This window comes from Oncorhynchus mykiss, chromosome 12 (genome assembly GCF_013265735.2).
Source record: "Oncorhynchus mykiss isolate Arlee chromosome 12, USDA_OmykA_1.1, whole genome shotgun sequence".
In the NCBI taxonomy this organism is placed as follows: Eukaryota; Metazoa; Chordata; class Actinopteri; order Salmoniformes; family Salmonidae; genus Oncorhynchus; species Oncorhynchus mykiss.
The window spans coordinates 58,018,414-58,037,653 of NC_048576.1; the positions used below are offsets into that span (position 1 = coordinate 58,018,414).

At 41.1% G+C, this 19,240-nt stretch overlaps 1 protein-coding gene across 6 annotated transcripts in view; it reads left to right on the plus strand.

Moving 5' to 3' along the window:
- Positions 1–19,240, plus strand: part of LOC110537841 (myotubularin-related protein 4) — a 178,231-nt gene that overhangs the window by 125,073 nt on the left and 33,918 nt on the right. The window lies entirely within an intron of this gene.

Consider the following 19,240-nt stretch of genomic DNA (forward strand, 5'->3'; position numbering starts at 1 on the left):
ACTTCTAATATTTAAGGTCTCGAGGTATTGCTCAACTGAGGTAGAGTACCCCATGATAAGCTGTAGACCACACTATCTACGAAGAGAGTTCTCATCTATATTATTCGTAGCCGTCTATTTATCACCACAAACCGATGCTGGCACTAAGACCGCACTCAATGAGCTGTATAAGGCCATAAGCAAATAAGAAAATGCTTACCCAGAAGCGGCGCTCCTTGTGGCCGAGGACTTTAATGCAGGCAAACTTAAATACATTTTACCAAGTTTCTACCAGCATGTCACATTTGCAACCAGAGGGGAAAAAAACTCTAGACCACCTTTACTCCACACACAGAGATACAAAGCTCTCCCTCGCCCTCCATTTGGCAAATCTGACCATTATTCTATCCACCTGATTCCGGCTTACAAGCCAAAACTCAAGCAGGAAGTACCAGTGACTCAATACGGATGTGGTCATATAACGCGGATGCTACGCTACAGGACTGTTTTGCTAGCACAGACTGGAATATGTTCCGGAATTCATCCAATGGCATTGAGGAGTATACCATCTCAGTCACCGGCATCATCAATAAGTGCATCGACGACGTTGTCCCCATAGTGACTGTACATACATATCCCAACCAGAAGCCATGGATTACAGGGAACATCCGCACCGATAGAGTTGCCGCTATCAAGGAGCAGGACACTAATCCGGGCGCTTATAAGAAATTCCGCTACGCCCTCAGACAAACAATCACACAGGCAAAGTGTCAATACAGGTCTAAGATTGACACTCGTCGGATGTGGCAGGGTTTGAAAACTATTACGGACTACAAAGGTAAACCCAGCCACGAGCTGCCCAGTGACGCAAGCCTACCAGATGAGCCAAATGCCTTTTATGCTTGCTTCGAGGCAAGCACCACTGAAGCATGCATGAGAGCACCAGCCATTCCGGACGACTGTGTGATAACGCTCTCGGTAGCCGATGTGTGCAAGACCTATGAAAAGATCAACATTCACATTCACATTTTCAACCTCTCCCTACCGAATCTTTAATAACTACATGTTTCAAACAGACCATCATAGTCCCTGTGCCCAAGAAAACAAAGGTAACCTGCCTAATTGACTATCGCCCCATTACACTCACGTCGGTAGCCATTGAAGTGCTTTGAAAGGCTGGCCATGGCTCACATCAACAACATCATCCCGGGAACCCTAGACCCACTCCAATTCGCATACCGCTCCAATAGATACACAGATGACGGAATCTCAATCGCACTCCACACTGCCCTTTCCCACCTAGACAAAAGGAACACCTATGTGAGAATGTTGGTCATTGACTACAGCTCACCATTCAACACCATTGTGCCCACAAAGCTCATCACTAAGCTAAGGACCCTGGGACTAAACACCTCCCTTTTCAACACCTTCCCCCTAAGGAGACTGAAAAGATTTGGCATGGGTCCCCAGATCCTTAAAGTTCTACAGCTGCACCATCGAGAGCATCGTGACCGGTTGCATCATCGCCTGGTATGGCAACTGCTTGGCATCTGACCGTAAGGCGCTACAGAGGGTAGAGCGTACGGCCCAGGTCATCACTGGTGCCTAACTTCCTACCATCCAGAACCGATATACTAGACGGTGTCAGACCAAGAACCAAAAAACTGTCAAAGACTTCAGTCACCCAAGTCATATGTTCTCTCTACTACCGCACGGCAAGCAGGTCCAGAGCGCGAACTCTAGGGCCAAAGGACTTGTAAGTAAGCATTTCACTATAAGGTGTTGTTGTATTTGGAGAATATTTTGAGAAAACCCGAAATTGCTCATCACCCATCGAACACTATCCCTACCATGAAGCATGGTGGCAGCATCTTGCTATGGAGATGCTTTTCAGCGGCAGGGACTGAGACACTGGTAAGGATAGAGGGAACAATGAATGGAGTCAAATCCTTGATGAGAACCTTTTTCAGAGTGCAATTGACCTTAGACTGGTGGCAAAGATTTACGTTCCAACAGCCAAAGTAATGCTGGAATGGCTTCAGAACAAGAATAGGAAAGTCCTTGAGTGGCCCAGCCAAAGCTAAGACCTGAATCCCTTTGAAAATCTGTGGAAAGACTTGAAGAATGCTGTTCACCTCCGCTCCCCATCTAACTCAACAGAGCTTGAGAAGATCTGCAAGGGAGAATGGGAGAAAATCCCCAAATCTAGATGTGCAAAGCTAATACAGACACACACGATGACTCAAAACTGTAACCGCTGCCAAAGTTGCTTCTACAAAGTATTGACTCAGGGGTGTGAATACGTATGTAAATGAGATTTCTGTATTTTATTTTCAATACATTTGAAAAAACATGTTTCCACTTTGCATTATGGGGTATTGTGTGTAGTTGAATTCAAGCTGTAACACATCCAAATGTGGAATAAGTCAAGGGGTAATACGTTCTGAAGACACTGTAAATGGATCTAACCTCACCCTAAGAGCAGTGATGCACAGTTACCTGCAGACTCTTCCACTATTAGCCTTCCTCAATCCAGAAAAAGGCTTTAGAACTCTGTCAATTAGACTGGGTGTGGGTTAGGCTAGGTTTAGATGGCCATGGCTGGGTCTGGCTGGGGGGTGGAGAGAGAAGGCTAATAGTGGAAGAGTCTGCCATTGTTAAGGTTATCTTGCAGGAGAAGCTGTACGGACTCAACATATAATCTAACAAGGAGTAGAGGACAGGGTAGGGGAGAAGGGGCTTAGGAGACTGGGCATGAAAATATATTGTTGTCATCCATCCTGGTCCTGCCAACCTCCTGCCAACAAGTTAATTTGATAATTAGATCCAGCCTCCCTTTCTTTTTCTAGAATGTCAAGTTTATTAATTAATAATTTTAAAATGTAGAATTGTATGTATTCACAATCAGATAAGGCCTAAACTTCCATTGTGCCATGAAACATAAAACACAAATGACCCGTTTGGAACAGTAGAAGTGGAAAAGGTTTTAATTCCAGTTAAATTGAGTTGAAAGGTTTTGTTCAAGTTCTCATCTGAAGATGTATGATGAAACAGTCAAATTAATTTGAGAAAAAGCTGTCGTCTTTAGTGCAGTGTTCATGTTATCTCGACCAGTTTGCTCCATACTGATTAATATCTTAGCAGTCATCGATAGATGGGCCCTGTTGTTCAAGGCCTCTGAGCAAGAGGTTGCTTTATCCAAGCAGGGCGGAAATGATTATAACCTATTTATTTTTCTAATAGATTTGACGACAATTAACTTATTTTGTACAGTCTGTGATTAACCAAAACGTGAGATCCATATGGACATTTTGAATCAGGTTTTATGGGTCCTGGTGGGCTGGTGATTTCCTAGCGAGCACCTTGGGAGTCATTTACCACTGGAACTCCTTCCCGAACAGACATTTTACTTAGATACTTCATTTTGCTGGGCAATTTCCAGTCAACCATGTATTTTTCTCCGTAGATGTTCATTCTCTTACAGACAAACAGGGGCAGTGTTCATAACGTCACCAATGTAATCAATGCAATCAAGAGACTCCACAACGTTTTAAATTGTCCAAAACATTTTTTTTTAACCTTTATTTAACTAGGCAAGTCAGTTAAGAATATATTCTTATTTTCAATGACGGCATAGGAACAGTGGGTTAACTGCCTTGTTCAGGGGCAGAACTACAGATTTTTACCTTGTCAGCTCGGGGATTTTATCTTGCAACCTTTCGGAGACAAGTCCAACGCTCTGACCACTAGGCTACCTGCCGCCCCAAAACATTTCAAGATAGGCCAGTTACACTCAGTCCATTGTAGAACTTTGTCCATTGTACACACATTTGAGCAATTGTGTTATTGTTGTGTACCACCTTTTCTCTGTCGTACTGGTTAGTCAGAAGGCCTGATAAGGATTGGATAGTTTTTTAACAGTTTGACTTTCATTTCCCCAGATGAAGAGATCCCTCTTTTTGGTACATTATGGTCTCAGTGACCTTGTGGGCAGTCAAAGAAAAACTTCCTGACATGAGGGACAAGAAATAGACAAGTGTAAACGGTGATGGGCTTACAGCTAGTCTTTTTGTGTTCATATTGGCTTGGCTACCTCACTTGATGAAAAGGCACTATGTAAAAAAAAATATTTTGCCCATCAGTATTTTGTGATTGTCTCCTGTTTCACCTTGTAATTATATGCCATCTTTCTTTGGCCATTACTGCTTTATAGCTTCATGTAGTGGCGTAGAATGTAACGATCACTCATGTATCATGTTGTAACACGCTGCATTACTGACTGTCATAAAAAGCATGATACTGTAGGATTGAAGTGTTTTCGGCTGCTCATTTATTGAGAAAGTAAAATGATTTATTCTATCATATCTCCATATGGACCTGACGATTCAGAATGGTGGACCCAGGCTGTGTTGTGAATTGTAGAGGCCTCAGCCCTGACCAGAAGCAACCCATACCCCCTAGGCACTTGTGGAGGTCTGAGAGGATTGGAAAGGTGTGAGCAATATGTAGTAGAGAACTGGAGAGTACTCAGTATATTAACTGGTCAAGGATGTGTATGTTACTTTTTAAATGTAATCCGTTGCTAGTTAACTGTCCAAAATTGTCATCAGTAACGTAACTATTGGATTACCCAGACGCAGTAACGTAATCTCATTACTTTGATATTTTTTTGATTTATTTTCCCCTTAAGAGGCATTAGAAGAAGACAAATAGAATCCATCAAACGCATTTGGTGTGTCATCATAGTGGACTCTATCTTATTGTCAGACTCGCTCAGGTGGAACAAACTTAAAACTTGCACCTTTTTTAAGTGGTGAATTGAATGTCATTGAGAAAACAGAAAGGTGTCATAATGTATCTTTTTCAGCAAACATCCTATCTGTAATCTGATTACAATATTTTTGCTGGTAACGTAACCGATGACAGTTTTTTTTTTTTTTACAGTGCCTTCAGAAAGTATTCACACCCCTTGACTTTTTCACTGTCACTGACCTACACATGATACCCCTTAATTGCAAAGTGAAATTCTGTTTTTCAAATTTTAATTAAATAAAAAATGTAAATGTCTCAAGTCAATAAGTATTCAACCCCTTTTAATGGCAAGTTTAATTAAGTTCAGGACCAAAAATGTGCTTAACAAGTCACATAATAAGTTGCAGGGACTCACTTTGTGTGCAATTACAGTGTTTAACATGATTTTTGAATGACTCATCTCTGTACCCCACACATCTGTAAGGTCACTCAGTCGAGCAGTGAATTTCAAACACAGATTCAACCACAAAGAACCAGGGAGTTTCTCCAATGCCTCGCAAATAAGGGCACCTATTGGTAGATGGAAAAAAAAAAAGCAGACATTGACTATCCCTTTGAGCATAGTGAAGTTATTAATTACACTTTCGATGGTGTATCAATACACCATCACCACTAAGATAAAGGAGTCCTTCTAACTCAGTTGCCAGAGGGGAAGGAAACTGCTCAGGGATTTCACCATGAGTCATGGTGACTTTAAAAGAGTTACATAGTTTAATGGCTGTGATAGGAGAAAACTGAGGCTGAATCAACAACATTGTAGTTACTTCACAATTCTAACCTAATTTACAGAGTGAAAAGAAGTAAGCCTGTACAGCATAAAAAATATTCAAAAACATGCATCCTGTTTGCAACAAGGCACTAAAGTAATACTGCAAAAAATGTGGCAAAGCAATTCACTTTTGTCCTGAATATAAGTACCACTCTCCATATTTCCAAGCATAGTGGTGGATACATCATGTTATGGGTATGCTTGTAATCACTTAAGGACTGGGGAGTTTTTCAGGATCAAAAAGAAACGGAATGGAGCTAACCGCAAGCAAAATCTTAAGGGAAAACCTGGTTCAGTCTGTTTTCCACCAGACACTGGGAGATTAATTCACCATAACGTAGAATACAAAGCCAAATGTACACTCGAGTTGCTTACCAAGAAGACAGTGAATGTTCCTGAGTGGCTGAATTAAAGTTTTGACTTAAATCTGCTTGAAAATCTATGGCAAGACCTGAAAATGGTTGTCTAGCAATGATCATCAACCAATTTGACAGAGCTTGAAGAATTTTAAAATTAATATTGGGCAAATGTTGCACAATCCAGGCATGGAAAGCGCTTAGATTTACCCAGAAATATACTTATCTAATCAATTGTAATCCCTCTTTGTAACACAACAAAATCTGGAATAAGTCAAGGGGTATGAATACTTTCTGAAGGCACTCTAACTGATTGCATGTAATCAGTTACTCCCCAACCCTGTGAATGGTGCATTGTAAAGACCTCTGCACACTACAAATGGGGTACAATTTGGGATGCAGGCTTGCAGTGTGGTTAAAGGAAGTCTCCAGGCTCTCCTCTGTCCTGCTGACTCTGATCCTGTATGTCAGCACAGGCCTCCCTTTTTGGAGAAGCACCCCATCTCTTCGGTATGGCATTACCTCCAGAGCTGCTGAAATTTACTAGGAGCTACACTGCTACAAGGAGTGACAGGGCTATTCAATTCTGGAGGGCCAAAACATTTCAGTTTTTTTCTTTCTACCTCGAAGCTAATTTCACTGAATTAGTCCCTTATTAGAAGGAGAGGATGAACATCAGAAGTGTTTCAGCCCTCCAGGATCGGAATTGAATACAAGCCCTGCGTGTAGCTTCTAATAAACAAAGAGTGTCGGGCTACACAATGGATAGTGAGACTCCTACTGCTCGGTGGTTCTGTGGGTCTGTCCAACTGATTTGTGGTTGGTTGAGAAAATGGGTGTGTGCCCATGTCATACAGACATTTGGCCTGGCTAAATAAAGTGCTGTGTCTGTCTTATTTGTTTCCCCACAGCTGTCACACAAGAGGATCATCATAGACATTTTGTTTCATTCAAGTCACCCTCCCTCCTTTAGGCATCCATTTAGTCGCTCTCTCTCTTCCTTATCCCTCCCATCTGTTACCATCGCCACTCTCTTGCTCTCTCTCGCTTGCTCTCTCTTTCATGCGCTCTCCATCCCTCTCTCTCTGTTTCACAGTCATTCGCATGATCATACCACACTGCCTGCTGAGTTATAACTTGAACAATTCTTTGTTAGTTTTCAATTGTACAATTTAATCTCCCCGTATATAAAAACCACGAAAGACTGCCGGAAAGGCTTGAACGCAAGATTGTCATTTTTATAACTCACACGGTGAAGAACTAGCCTGTAGCCTACTGCAGGGTTTCCCAGACCTTTTCAAATTCGGCACACAGAAATTAGAGGTCAAAAAGAATGGCACCGATTGGCTTATAGGTGGTGCTGTTATAAGAAGTTTCACTTAAATCATCATGTCCGCTGCCCTATTTGACCTACAGACTTGAACATTTGTATGTAGGTGTCTTTCCTCCTGCTGAACAAATTTGCTTGAAGGACCCATAAGGTTGACAGAATAGATGATTGATAAATAAGGAAATCTGATTGTATGTGTCCATGTCAATCCTTTTTAAATCCACTTCTCAATGGCCTATCAACTTGAAACGTGTTAGGGTCATCAGACATTACCATAATGAACCATGTTAAGTTTGGCATTGATATCTTAAAAAATAAGGACACTATTAACAATTCACGTTTTGACTGTAACGCTAATGCTTAAAGGTCCTGAACAGTGAAAATCATGTTTCTCATGAAATCGAATGATATTTGGATGACACCAGTTCAAAGTAGGGTAACTCAAGTATAACAAATTTCTGTAGCTGGTACATTGATAAAGTTTGATAATAAAGTTATGTGTTCCCTCCCCCTGTGTCAAACACTTGGATTCAGGGGACAGGCATTACCAAGGATTACACTAATGGTAGGGTCTTATCATATTTACTTATTTAAATATGTACCACCTTAAAACTGTCATCCCATGCTCCTACACCTTACTTTAGCTTTATTTACAAGCCGTAAGATAGCTACTAGGAGAACGTTGGACCAAAGTTATTGGTAACCATTCATCTGTGGTGTGACTGATAGCTAGCAAGCTACTTACCAGCATGCCGGCAAAAGCACTCTGTTGTGGCTGGGTATCATAGTGTAAATTTAACATTACACAATTTTCCGAAGAATGAAGACATCCGACAGCAGTGGCTGCTATTTATTTTGGTGGACAGGCTGCACCGAAAATTACAATCATGTTACGCGTCTGCAGTGCACATTCCGTGCCAAGTTGCTTTATTGGGGAGAACATTCGATGGGTCTTGTTGGGAAGCTAATCCGGAAGACGCCATCATTAACAGTGTATGTAAGTATCGGTGTTTGATGAGTCTGACACAGTAGCCAACAGTTTGGGGTAATCGGGGGGCTAAAGTTAGGTAATGCAACTGTGGCTGCTTTGTTCTGTAACACCTGATAGTCACTATATGGTTTTTGTTCTTCCATACCTAAGCCCCCTACATTGAGTCTGAGAACTTCCAGCACACAGCTGGAACGAAGGAATGTTATCCACAAAAGGAGATGTGGTGTGTATAGTATTTGTCATTTACCCCTGAAAATCATATTTTACCATTCCATTGTGTGGGTTGTTGTCTTACAGTTAATGTAGCTTGTGTCATTGGGGCTTATCATGATGATTCGGGGGTGGGGTGTAATTTTTTTCCCTTTCCATCTCCTTTTGTCTTTCCACTATTATCAAGCAGTAATGATACACATTTTAGAAAATGCAACCTTTATCTGCACAGCTTCCCAGGCAACCATCACAGCAGGGATGCTGTGATACAAAATCAACTTTAAGTCATAGTTATTCATTTAAAATCTGCATCAATTGAGCATTTCAGGCACAGAAACATTTCCAAATACAAACATTGAAAAGTTTCACAAAAGTGCACGACCAAAGTTCGCAAATTTCAAATTGAGTACTTCCAAAATACCAGAAAGCACATTGTAGAATAAGTAGATCACCTCCTCAACAAATGGATAGCATCATGACAAATAAAAGGAAAATCACTACCCATTAAACAAACATTTCCCTTTTCAGAAACATTACAGGCTGCGTAGACTGGCTCCTGGATCTCCTCTTCAACATGGTCACCCTTGATCCAGCGCCGTATGTGGGGAAGCTGTGCAAGCTGTCCATCCCAGTGTGAGAGGCCTGACAAAGAGCGGGCCATAGCTAGGCCATGCTTGATTGAAGCAGGTCCTCCTGTTCTCTCGCTGTCCTCCCCATGAATTTCTGTAGTTGGTTGCATTTCCTAAAGCCTAAGTAATTCACTGTTACGTGATACAGTATATCACATTCTGTTTCATTGTATTGTTTTTTTCAAGCGTTTGGATAGGAGATGAGTGTTACAAATTGTACGAATCAATGGGTCCTGCATACTGTAGTGTGGCTGGGTTTCTATATTAGGCTTATGGCTCAATTTATTTTATTTTATTATGTCAAATGGTGTCTCACCATTATTTCTCACCTTTATTTTTTCATAAGTGTTCATGTTGATCAATATTTTGGCTAAGCTGGCCTTTAGGAAATTATCAAATAAATGTCTGCTCAATGCATACAACTCTGAACATATTGTCATGTACAATGCAGAGGGAACCAATAAATTGTCCAGTACGCTGTTTGTATGCTGTTTTCACGTACCTTCCCTTATGTCTAAGCTTCTAAGGTGACTCAGACTTCATGTGAAGTATATCAGTGAACTGTATTCTGTAATTATACTGTACAAAAATATTAACGCAGCATGCTACAATTTCAACGATTTTAATGAATTACAGTTCATATAAGGAAATCAGTTCATTTAAATAAATAAATTAGACCCTAATCTATGGATTTCACATGACTGGGCAGCCATGGGTGGGCCTGGGAGGAGCCAGGCCGAGCCAATCAGGGGAGCCATGCCGAGCCACTGGGGAGCCAGGCCGAGCCAATCAGAATGAGTTTTTCCCCATAAAAGGGCTTTACAGAAGGAAATAGTCCTATTCATCAGCTGTCGGAGTGGCTGGTCTCAGACAATCCCGCAGGTGAAGAAGCTGGATGTGGAAGTCCTGGGCTGGTGTGGTTACATGTGGTCTGTGGTTGTTGAGGCCAGTTGGACGTACTGCCAAATTCTCTAAAACAACATTGGAGGCAGCTTATGGTAGAGAAATTAACATTACATTTTCTCGCAACAGCTCAACATTCCTGCAGTCAGCATGCCAAGTGCACGCTCCCTCAAAACTTGAGACATCTGTAGCATTGTGTTGTGTGACAAAACTGCACATTTTAGAGTGGCCTTTTTATTGTCCCCGGCACAAGGTGCACCTGTGTAACAATCGTGCTGTTTAATCAGTTTCTTGATATGCCACATCTGTCAGGTGGATGGATTATCTTGGCAAAGGAGAAATGCCCACTAACAGGGATGTACAACATGAGATAAATAAGCTTTTTGTGAATATAGAACATTTCTGGGATCTTTTGTTTAAGCTCATGAAACATGGAACCAACAATTTACATGTTGCATTTATATTTTTGTTCTGTATAGTTACAAACAATATAATTGCAATTGTGTATTGCTGCTGTTTGTCTGATATCCAACACACCAATTGTTGACCATGAGAGCATTTTGCAGAGAAAATGGGTTGAGGCTTCATATTTAGGCTCGGAATGACATTTGGTCCATTGTTTACCTTTTTACCTGGCAATGACCACAAGGGCATTTCAAAGAGCTGTCAGTCAAGGTGAGCTCATGAGTATAAGCTTCCCCCCACTCTGCATCCTCTCTCAGGTTTCTTGATAGTTTGAGATGAGAGAAGGTACAATTTCTTAAATTCTGAGTTTTTTGATAGCGTCAACATATTCTGGGTGATGTTTTGATCATTGAAAGGCAATTTTTACTTGGGAAATAGGATAACTGTGGGAACCCTTTTGAAAATAATCATAGAATATATTATTCTTATGGACTAAAAGTCAGACTCATTCCACATTTGGTCTTTGGACTCATCACAATAGTCCCTAAAGAGTGAGAAAAAAATGTTGATGCATTCAAAGGTGTCCACACTATACAGTTGAAGTCGGAAGTTTACACACACTTAGGTTGGAGTCATTTAAAACTTGTTTTTTAACCACTCCACAAATTTCTTGTTAACAAACTATAGTTTTGTCAAATCAGTTAGCACATGTACTTTGTGCGTGACACACATTTTTCCTACAATTGTTTACAGACGGATTATTTCACTTATAATTCAATGTATCACAATTCCAGTGGGTCAGAAGTTAACATACACTAATTTGACTGTGCCTTTAAACAGCTTGGAAAATTCCATAAAATGAGATCATGGCTTTAGAAGCTTCTGATAGGCTAATTTACATAATTTGAGTCAATTAGAGTTGTACCTGTGGATTTATTTCAAGGCCTATCTTCAAACTCAGTGCCTCTTTGCTTAACATCATGGGAAAATCAAAATAAATCATCCAAGTCTGGTTCATCCTTGGGAGCAATTTCCAAACACCTGAAGGTACCACGTTCATCTGTACAAACAATAGTACGCAAGTATAAACACCGTGGGACAACGCAGCTGTCATACTGCTCAGGAAGGAGACGCTTTCTGTCTCCTAGAGATGAACGTATTTTGGTGCGAAAAGTGCAAATCATTCCCAGAACAACAGCAAAGGACCTTGTGAAGATGCTGGAGGAAACAGGTACAAAAGTATTTGTATCCACAGTAAAAACGAATCCTATATCGACATAACCTGAAAGGCCGCTCAGCAAGGAAGAAGCCACTGCTCCAAAACCACCATAAAAAGAAGCCAGACTGTGCTTTGCAACTGCACATGGGGACAAAGATTGTACTTTTTGGAGAAATGTCCTTCTGGTCTGATGAAACAAAGATAGAACTGTTTGATGATAATGACCATCGTTATGTTTGGAGAAAAAAGGGGGAGGCTTGCAACCTGAAGAACACCATCCCAACTGTGAAGCACGGAGTGGCAGCATCATGTTGTGGGGGTGCTTTGCTGCAGGACGGACTGGTGCACTTCACAAAATAGATGGCATCATGAGGAAAGAAAATGATGTGGATATATTGAAGCAACATCTCAAGACATCAGTCAGGAAGTTAAGGCTTGGTCGCAAATGGGTCTTCCAAATGGACAATGACCCCAAGAATACTTCCAAAGTTGTGATAAAATGGCTTAAGGACAACAAAGTCAAGGCATTGTAGTGGCCATCACAAAGCCCTGACCTCAATCCTATAGAAAATGTCTGGGCAGAACAGAATAAGCGTGTGCAAGCAAGGAGACCTTCAAACCTAATTCAGTTACACCAACTCTGTCAGGAGGAATGGGCCAAAATTCACCCAACTTATTGTGGTTAGCTTGTGGAAGGCTACCCAAAACGTTTGACCCAAGTTAAACAATTTAAAGACAATGCTACCAAATACTAATTGAGTGTATGTAAACTTCTGACCCACTGTGAATGTAATGAAAGAAATACAAACTGAAATAAATAATTCTCTCTACTATTATTCTGACATTTCACATTCTTAAAATAAAGTGGTGATCCTAACTGGCCTAAAACAGGGAATTTTTATTAGGATTAAATGTCAAGAATTGTCAAGCTGAGTTTAAATGTATTTGGCTTAGGTGTATGTAAACTTCCAACTTCACCTGTACCAATGTAGCATGTTCTTAGCGTGGAACAGACACAACTACCGGTGCTTGCACATGCGCAGAACAAATACACAGATGGAACTAGATTTTAAGCTGTTTACATGTTCTAATCATTTGAAAGATTTCTCTGAAAATCAGGTTGTACCAAAAGCAACGTTCAGATACAGCATTGTTCACTATGAAAAAAACTACACTAAGTGTACATAACATAAGGAACACCTGCTCTTTCCATGACATAGACTGACCAGGTGAAAGCTATGATCTCTTATTGATGTCACGTGTATTTAAATCAGTGTAGATGAAGGAGAGGAGACAGGTTATAGGATGATTTTTAAGCCGTGAGACATGGATTGTGTATGTGTGTCATTCAGAGGGGTGAATGGGCAAGACAAAGATTGAAGTGCCTTGGAACAGATTATGGTAGTAGGTGCCAGGCGCACCGGGTTGAGTGTCAATAACTGCAACACTGCAGGGTTTTTCACGCTCAACAGTTTCCCGTCTGTTTCAAAAATGGTCCACCCACAAAGGACACCCAGCCAACTTGACACTACTGTGGGAAGCATTGGGGTCGATATGGGCCAGCATCCCTGTGGAATGCTTTCGACACCTTGTAGAGGACATGCCCTGACAAAGTGAGGCTGTTCTGAGGGCAAAAGGGGGTGCAAAACTCAATATTAGGAAGGTGTTCCTAATGCTTTGTACACTCCGTGTATAATTACCTCAAAAGAAGTGCACATAGCAATTAGCATAAATAGCACAATTTACCTAACATGATAAAAGTTAGCATTGGCCCGCTAAAGATGCGGCTAATACAGCAGCTTCATTTGTCATCCACAAACGCATTCAATCAGTCTCAGGACGAGAACGATGAATTTTCAGCTTTTCTCTTCAGATATATTTCTAGCTTTATATCAGTTTTTTGACCTTCACGGACAATAGAAAATCTGTCATAAAAGTCTCTCTACAATGCTTACTCAACATTGCATTCATTGAGTTGTCAAAGGCAGGACCTAACTGATTTGCACACTTCTGCTACAAGGATATATACATGCAGCTAACTAAAACATAATGGAAGAGGAAAGTGGAAAGTGTAAGGGGGAAAAAGTAAGGAACTTGTCTGTCGGCTCTGCATGAAAGAAAATTGTGATAAATAAAAAAGTATACCAGTTTCATTTAAGGACCAGAAAATTGACAGCCGTGTTATATAGATTGCAAAACAGTTTTCCATGGCACATGGTTTATGAACTGATACGCAAAACGACGCCGGATTCAAAACTGAGAATATTTCAATTTAAATTATTATTATTGATTCAAATGTATTAAACTTCACTAAACTCTTAAAAGACGATCAAAAAGGAGATTAATAAAAATGCAATTGCTAGCTCCATACTGTTACTGTCTTTATACCTATGGACAAAAAAATATATAGAAAGGTGAGCATGACTATATTTCCTCACTGTGTGACACTGACCACTGTTTCCGAAATTAGAGCTGATTTTGAGAAAACCTCAAGCCCAATTTTCAAAACAACATTACAATATAAAAATGAATTTAAGACTTTGTAATTTGGGAATTTCTTGAGGTGCTCTTAGTTGCTATTACAGTGCATTTGGAAAGTATTCAGACCCCTTGACTTTTTCCACATTTTGTTAAGTTACAGCCTTCTTCTAAAGTTGATTAAATTGTTTTGTTTTTCCCTAATCAAACTACACACAATACCCCATAATGACAAAGCAAAAACTATATTTTTTGATTTTTGCAAATGTATTAAAAATAAATAACTGAAATATCACATTTGCATAAGTATTCAGACCCTTTACTCACTACGTGTTGAAGCACCTTTGGCAGCGATTACAGCTTTGAGCTTGGCACACCAGTATTTGGGGAGTTTCTCCCATTCTTCTCTGTAGATCCTCTCAAGCTCTATCAGGTTGGATGGGGAACGTCTCTGCATACTGTAGCCATTTTCAGAGACGTTCGATCAGGTTCAAGTCCGGGCTCTGGCTGGGCCACTCAAGGATATTCAGAGACTTGTCCCGAAGCTACTCCTGCGTTGCCTTGGCTGTGTGCTTAGGGTCGTTGTCCTGTTGAAAGGTGAACCTTCACCCCCAGTCTGAGGTCCTGAGCGCTTGGGAACCTTCAGTGCTGCAGAAATTCTATGGTCCCCTTCCCCAGATCTGTGCCTCGACAAAATCCTGTCTTGGAGCTTTACAGACAATTTCTTTGACCTCATGGCTTGGTTTTTGCATTGACATGCACTGTCAACTGTGGGACCTTATATAGACAGGTGTGTGCCTTTCTAACTTATGTCCTATTAATTGAATTTACCACAGATGGACTCCAATGAAGTTGTAGAAACAAAACTCAAGGATGATCAATCAAAACAGGATGCAACTGAGCCCAATTTTAGTCTCATAGCAAAGGGTTTAAATACTTAAAACATCTTTGTCATTATGTAGAATGATAAGGACATGTTTTATTTAATCAATTTTAGAATAAGGCTGTAACAAGGGGTCTGAATACTTTCCAAATGCACTGTATATGCTTTTCTCGCAATGAGAAATAGGTGCTACCTACACTGACTTTAACTGGGTCTCACTGTAGGCGAATTACAGACATCTGCCAGTGTAGCTAACCTTTGCCACAGTAGTATCACAGTGGTGCTTTACAATCGTCCATTTCACATACTGTATAGCTCTGCATTTCACCCTTTTCTCCTCCTCCGCTCCCCTCTCTGGAGTGCCCCTCCCTCTCCAGTTGCCTAAAACCGGAAGTCACGACTCACAAACCACCAAGTCATAAAATATTTGTCACTGCATGGTCTTTTTCCTCCCTCTATCCATCTCTCTCTCTTTCTCTGGGTCTCTCTTCCCTCTCTTTTTATCTGTACTGCCTGAGGCAGGATAGAGGGAAAAACGTGACACAGTATCTTCTGCTGCACTAGCCGGCCGTCTATGAGTCATACAACTCTATTTGGAGCAGAGCAGAACCACAGAGCCAGTTTGATGCAGCTCAGAGAGAGACTGTACAGGATGTTAACTATGTATGACACTTTCAGCGGGATGTGTTAGTTCCCTGCCTTCGACAGTGGAGTTGCAGTGGATTGCCTTCATCCACTCTTGCCTGGACAGTTAACGAGCGGTGCACATGATTTAGCCCCTGGAGGCTTCGTTAGTATTCTGATGATATTGTCTCTCCTTGTCATTTCAGTTTCTCATAATAGACAGTCAGACTCAGAGATCATGTTAGGAATATTACACCTCCCATAAAGAGAGAACCATACCCATCTGAACAGCTCCTCCACTCATATTTAGGCCTACTACTAATGTTATCTGTAAGACCCCATCGACACTGCACCCCACCCTCTCTCCTGCACCTCTGCCAAGCCAAAGCTACCCAGGCACTTTCTTTTTGTGACAGATGAACAGCAACACAAACATTAGTAAGATATATGGGGCACAGGGCAGACTATGGGGCACTGGTCTGGGCTGGTTCAAGGAGCTGGCCGGGGAGGGACAATGATAAAAACAAGTAAAGGTTATAATCTCCACCATGGACTGATTAAACCAGACTGAACGCTGCCCTCACCATTCATTCAGTCTGGTGTTATCTGGGCCAGGCATCAGTGCCAGGTTCCATCCAGAGCCATCAGTAAAGCCTCACGGCCTCTATCGATTCGTGATGCTTCCATTTGGAAGCCTGCATGCTCCCTGTTTTTTTTAAATAAGATTGTCCATTTCTTACATTTTCTGTGATCAAATGTAAAAAATAAAATAAAAAGTCTCACTCTCATCTCCCCTTGCTGTGATCCTTGTGCATTTTCTCTGATCATTCATTTCACCAGAGAGAAGTGAGTTTGAGTAGATAATGAATGTTTTATTTTTTATACAGACATTCATTTTGTAGTACCCAGGCCCAATCGCATGCTCCTTTTAATGAGTTGTTTTCTCTGGGCTGTACCATTTCACATCTTACAGTAATCCTCTCTCCCCTGCCTGTCCTGTATGTTCATGCCCCAGAGTGACTCAGTGAGTAGTGAGTGTGATGAGGCAATTATTATGAGGTATTATTGTGCCTAAGTGGTCACTAGGCAACAACTCTGTGCTGTGTCTTTCCAAAATAGAGATCTTCTAGATGTTGTCGTCTCTAGTGAATGCTCACAGCATAACAACAACCAAACCGCTTTTCGCTGGCCAACAAGTGTCTGGTACACAACTTCAGTTTCAAGTTTTTGTCACATGGTGAAATGACTTTCTTGCTTGCTCTTTCGCAACAGTGCAGTAATCAATATCAGTAGTACTATACAAAATAAATAAAGCAAAGTAGAACAAAAACACACGAGAAATAGAAATAAGAACAAAAAGTAAGCTACTGTATATACAGGGTCAGTTCCAGAGTCAGTGCCAATACCATATTTACAATGTGTAGGGAGGGATACTGGAGTTGGAGGGTTAGATATGTATATGGTTAAGGTGACTAGATATCAGGCTATATGATAAACAGAGTAGCAGTGTGTGTCCATAGTCAGTGCAAAAATACATTTGAAGGGTCAATGCAAATAGTCTGGGTAACCATTTTGTTAGCTATTTAGCAGTCTTCTGCCTTGCTTCAGTACCGTTTGCTGTGCGGAAGCAGAGAGAACAGTCTATGGCTTGGGTAATTCGAGTCTAGAACAATTGCCTTCCTTTTATTTAACATTTAACATTTTTTTATTTAACCTTTATTTAACTTGGCAAGTCAGTTAAAGAACAAATGGCGGCCTACTCACCTTTCACACTGCCTGATATAGAGGTCCTGTATGGCAGGGAGCTCAGCCCCTGTGATGTACTGGGCTGTCTGCACCATCCTCTTGGAGGTGCAGTTGTCATACCAGTTGTCATACCAGTGATGCAGCCAGTCAAGATGCTCTCAATGGTGAAACTGTAGAACATTTTGAGGATTTGAGGGCCCATGCAAAGTATTTTCAACCTCCTCAGGGGAAAGACGCGCTATCACACCTTCTTCACGGTGTAGATGGGGGAGTGTTCCACACTGCCAGGTCACTGACCACCCCCCTGTAGTAGGCTGTCTCATTGTCGCCGGTGATCAGGCCTATCGGCGTCGTGTTGTCAGCATACTTGACGGTGTTGGAGTCATGCGTGGCCACACAGTCGTGTTGAACAAGTGAGTACAGGAAGGGACTAAGCACACACCCCTGTGGGGCCCCCATGTTGACAGCCATGGTGATGAGTAAAGTAAAGATTGATGCCAGGAGACATGAGTGGAAGAGAAAAATTAAAGTAGGCCTTTCTACTCCGAGAGAGAAGTATAGGTTAGAGATGTTCTTCAATTCACCAGGCATACACACACAGAGTAATTATACATTATGCATTACAGACCTTTGTCATGGCACCAGCGAACAAGACTAGAGCTAAGTTCCAGGCAGAGGAAAATGATTTAGATATTATTTCATCCCGTTTAGACTTCACAGTAAAACATCAATTACAGCTAAGATGTTTCTCATCTGTTGCCACGCACCAGTCTAATGACAAGACGAACATGGGCATAATTTGTCTCTGTCAATATTACACTAAACAAAAATGTAAACGCAACACGGAACATTTTCAAAGATTTTACTGAGTTACAGTTCACATAAGGAAATTGAAATAAATTAGGCCCTAATCTATGGATTTCACATGACTGGGCAGGGGTGCAGCCATGGCGAGCCAGGCCCAGGCAATGAGAAATAACTTTTCCCCACAAAAGAGCTTTATTGACAGAAATGCTCCTCAAACGATGTTTGAGGCGGCTTATGGCAGAAAATGAACATTAAATTCTCTGGCAATAGCTCTGATGGAAATTCCTGCAATCAGCATGCCACTCCCTCAAAACTTGAGACATCTGTGACATTGTTGTGTGACAAAACTGCACATTTTAGAGTGGCCTTTTATTGTCCCCAGCACAAGGTGCACCTATGCAATGATCATGCTGTTTAATCAACTTCTTGATATGCCACACCAGTCAGGTGGATGGATTATTTTGGCAAAGGAGAAATGCTCACTAACAGGGATGTAAACACATTTGTGCGCAAAATTTGAGAGAAATAAGCTTTTTGCGCTTATGGAAAATGTCTGGGATCTTTTATTTCAGCTCATGAAACATGGGATCAACACATTACATGTTGCATTTATATTTTTGTTCAGTATAAATCATTTTCAGTAAAGTGCAATAAAATGTTGAAAGAAGTTTGAACACAGTGATCATTATGTTTGTTTGGCTGCATCTCGTTAATTGGCTTCCTGTTTTAGACGACTTGAGGCATCATTTAGACTAGAGATTGCCATCATCAGTTCCCTCTATTTAGTATTTATCTGTCTCCCTCCCTCCACTTGTTTGGGTTTTAAGCAGCTAAGATAAATGTGCTACTTCTGAGAGAGATGAAACGTGTTCTATTCTGTGATGGGAACCAATTATCTTAATGCATGGGTCTTCTCTATCCCTGTGTCCCAAATGGCACCCTATTGCCTACATAGTGCACTTGTTTTGACCAGGCCTGGAGTCTGGGCTGAGGGACTAATAAAATGGGCATGTATCTGGAATGTTAGATGGTTTGAGAGCCATCACAAACACAGTACCGTCAACCATGTACACACACACACACACACAGTACATAGTAC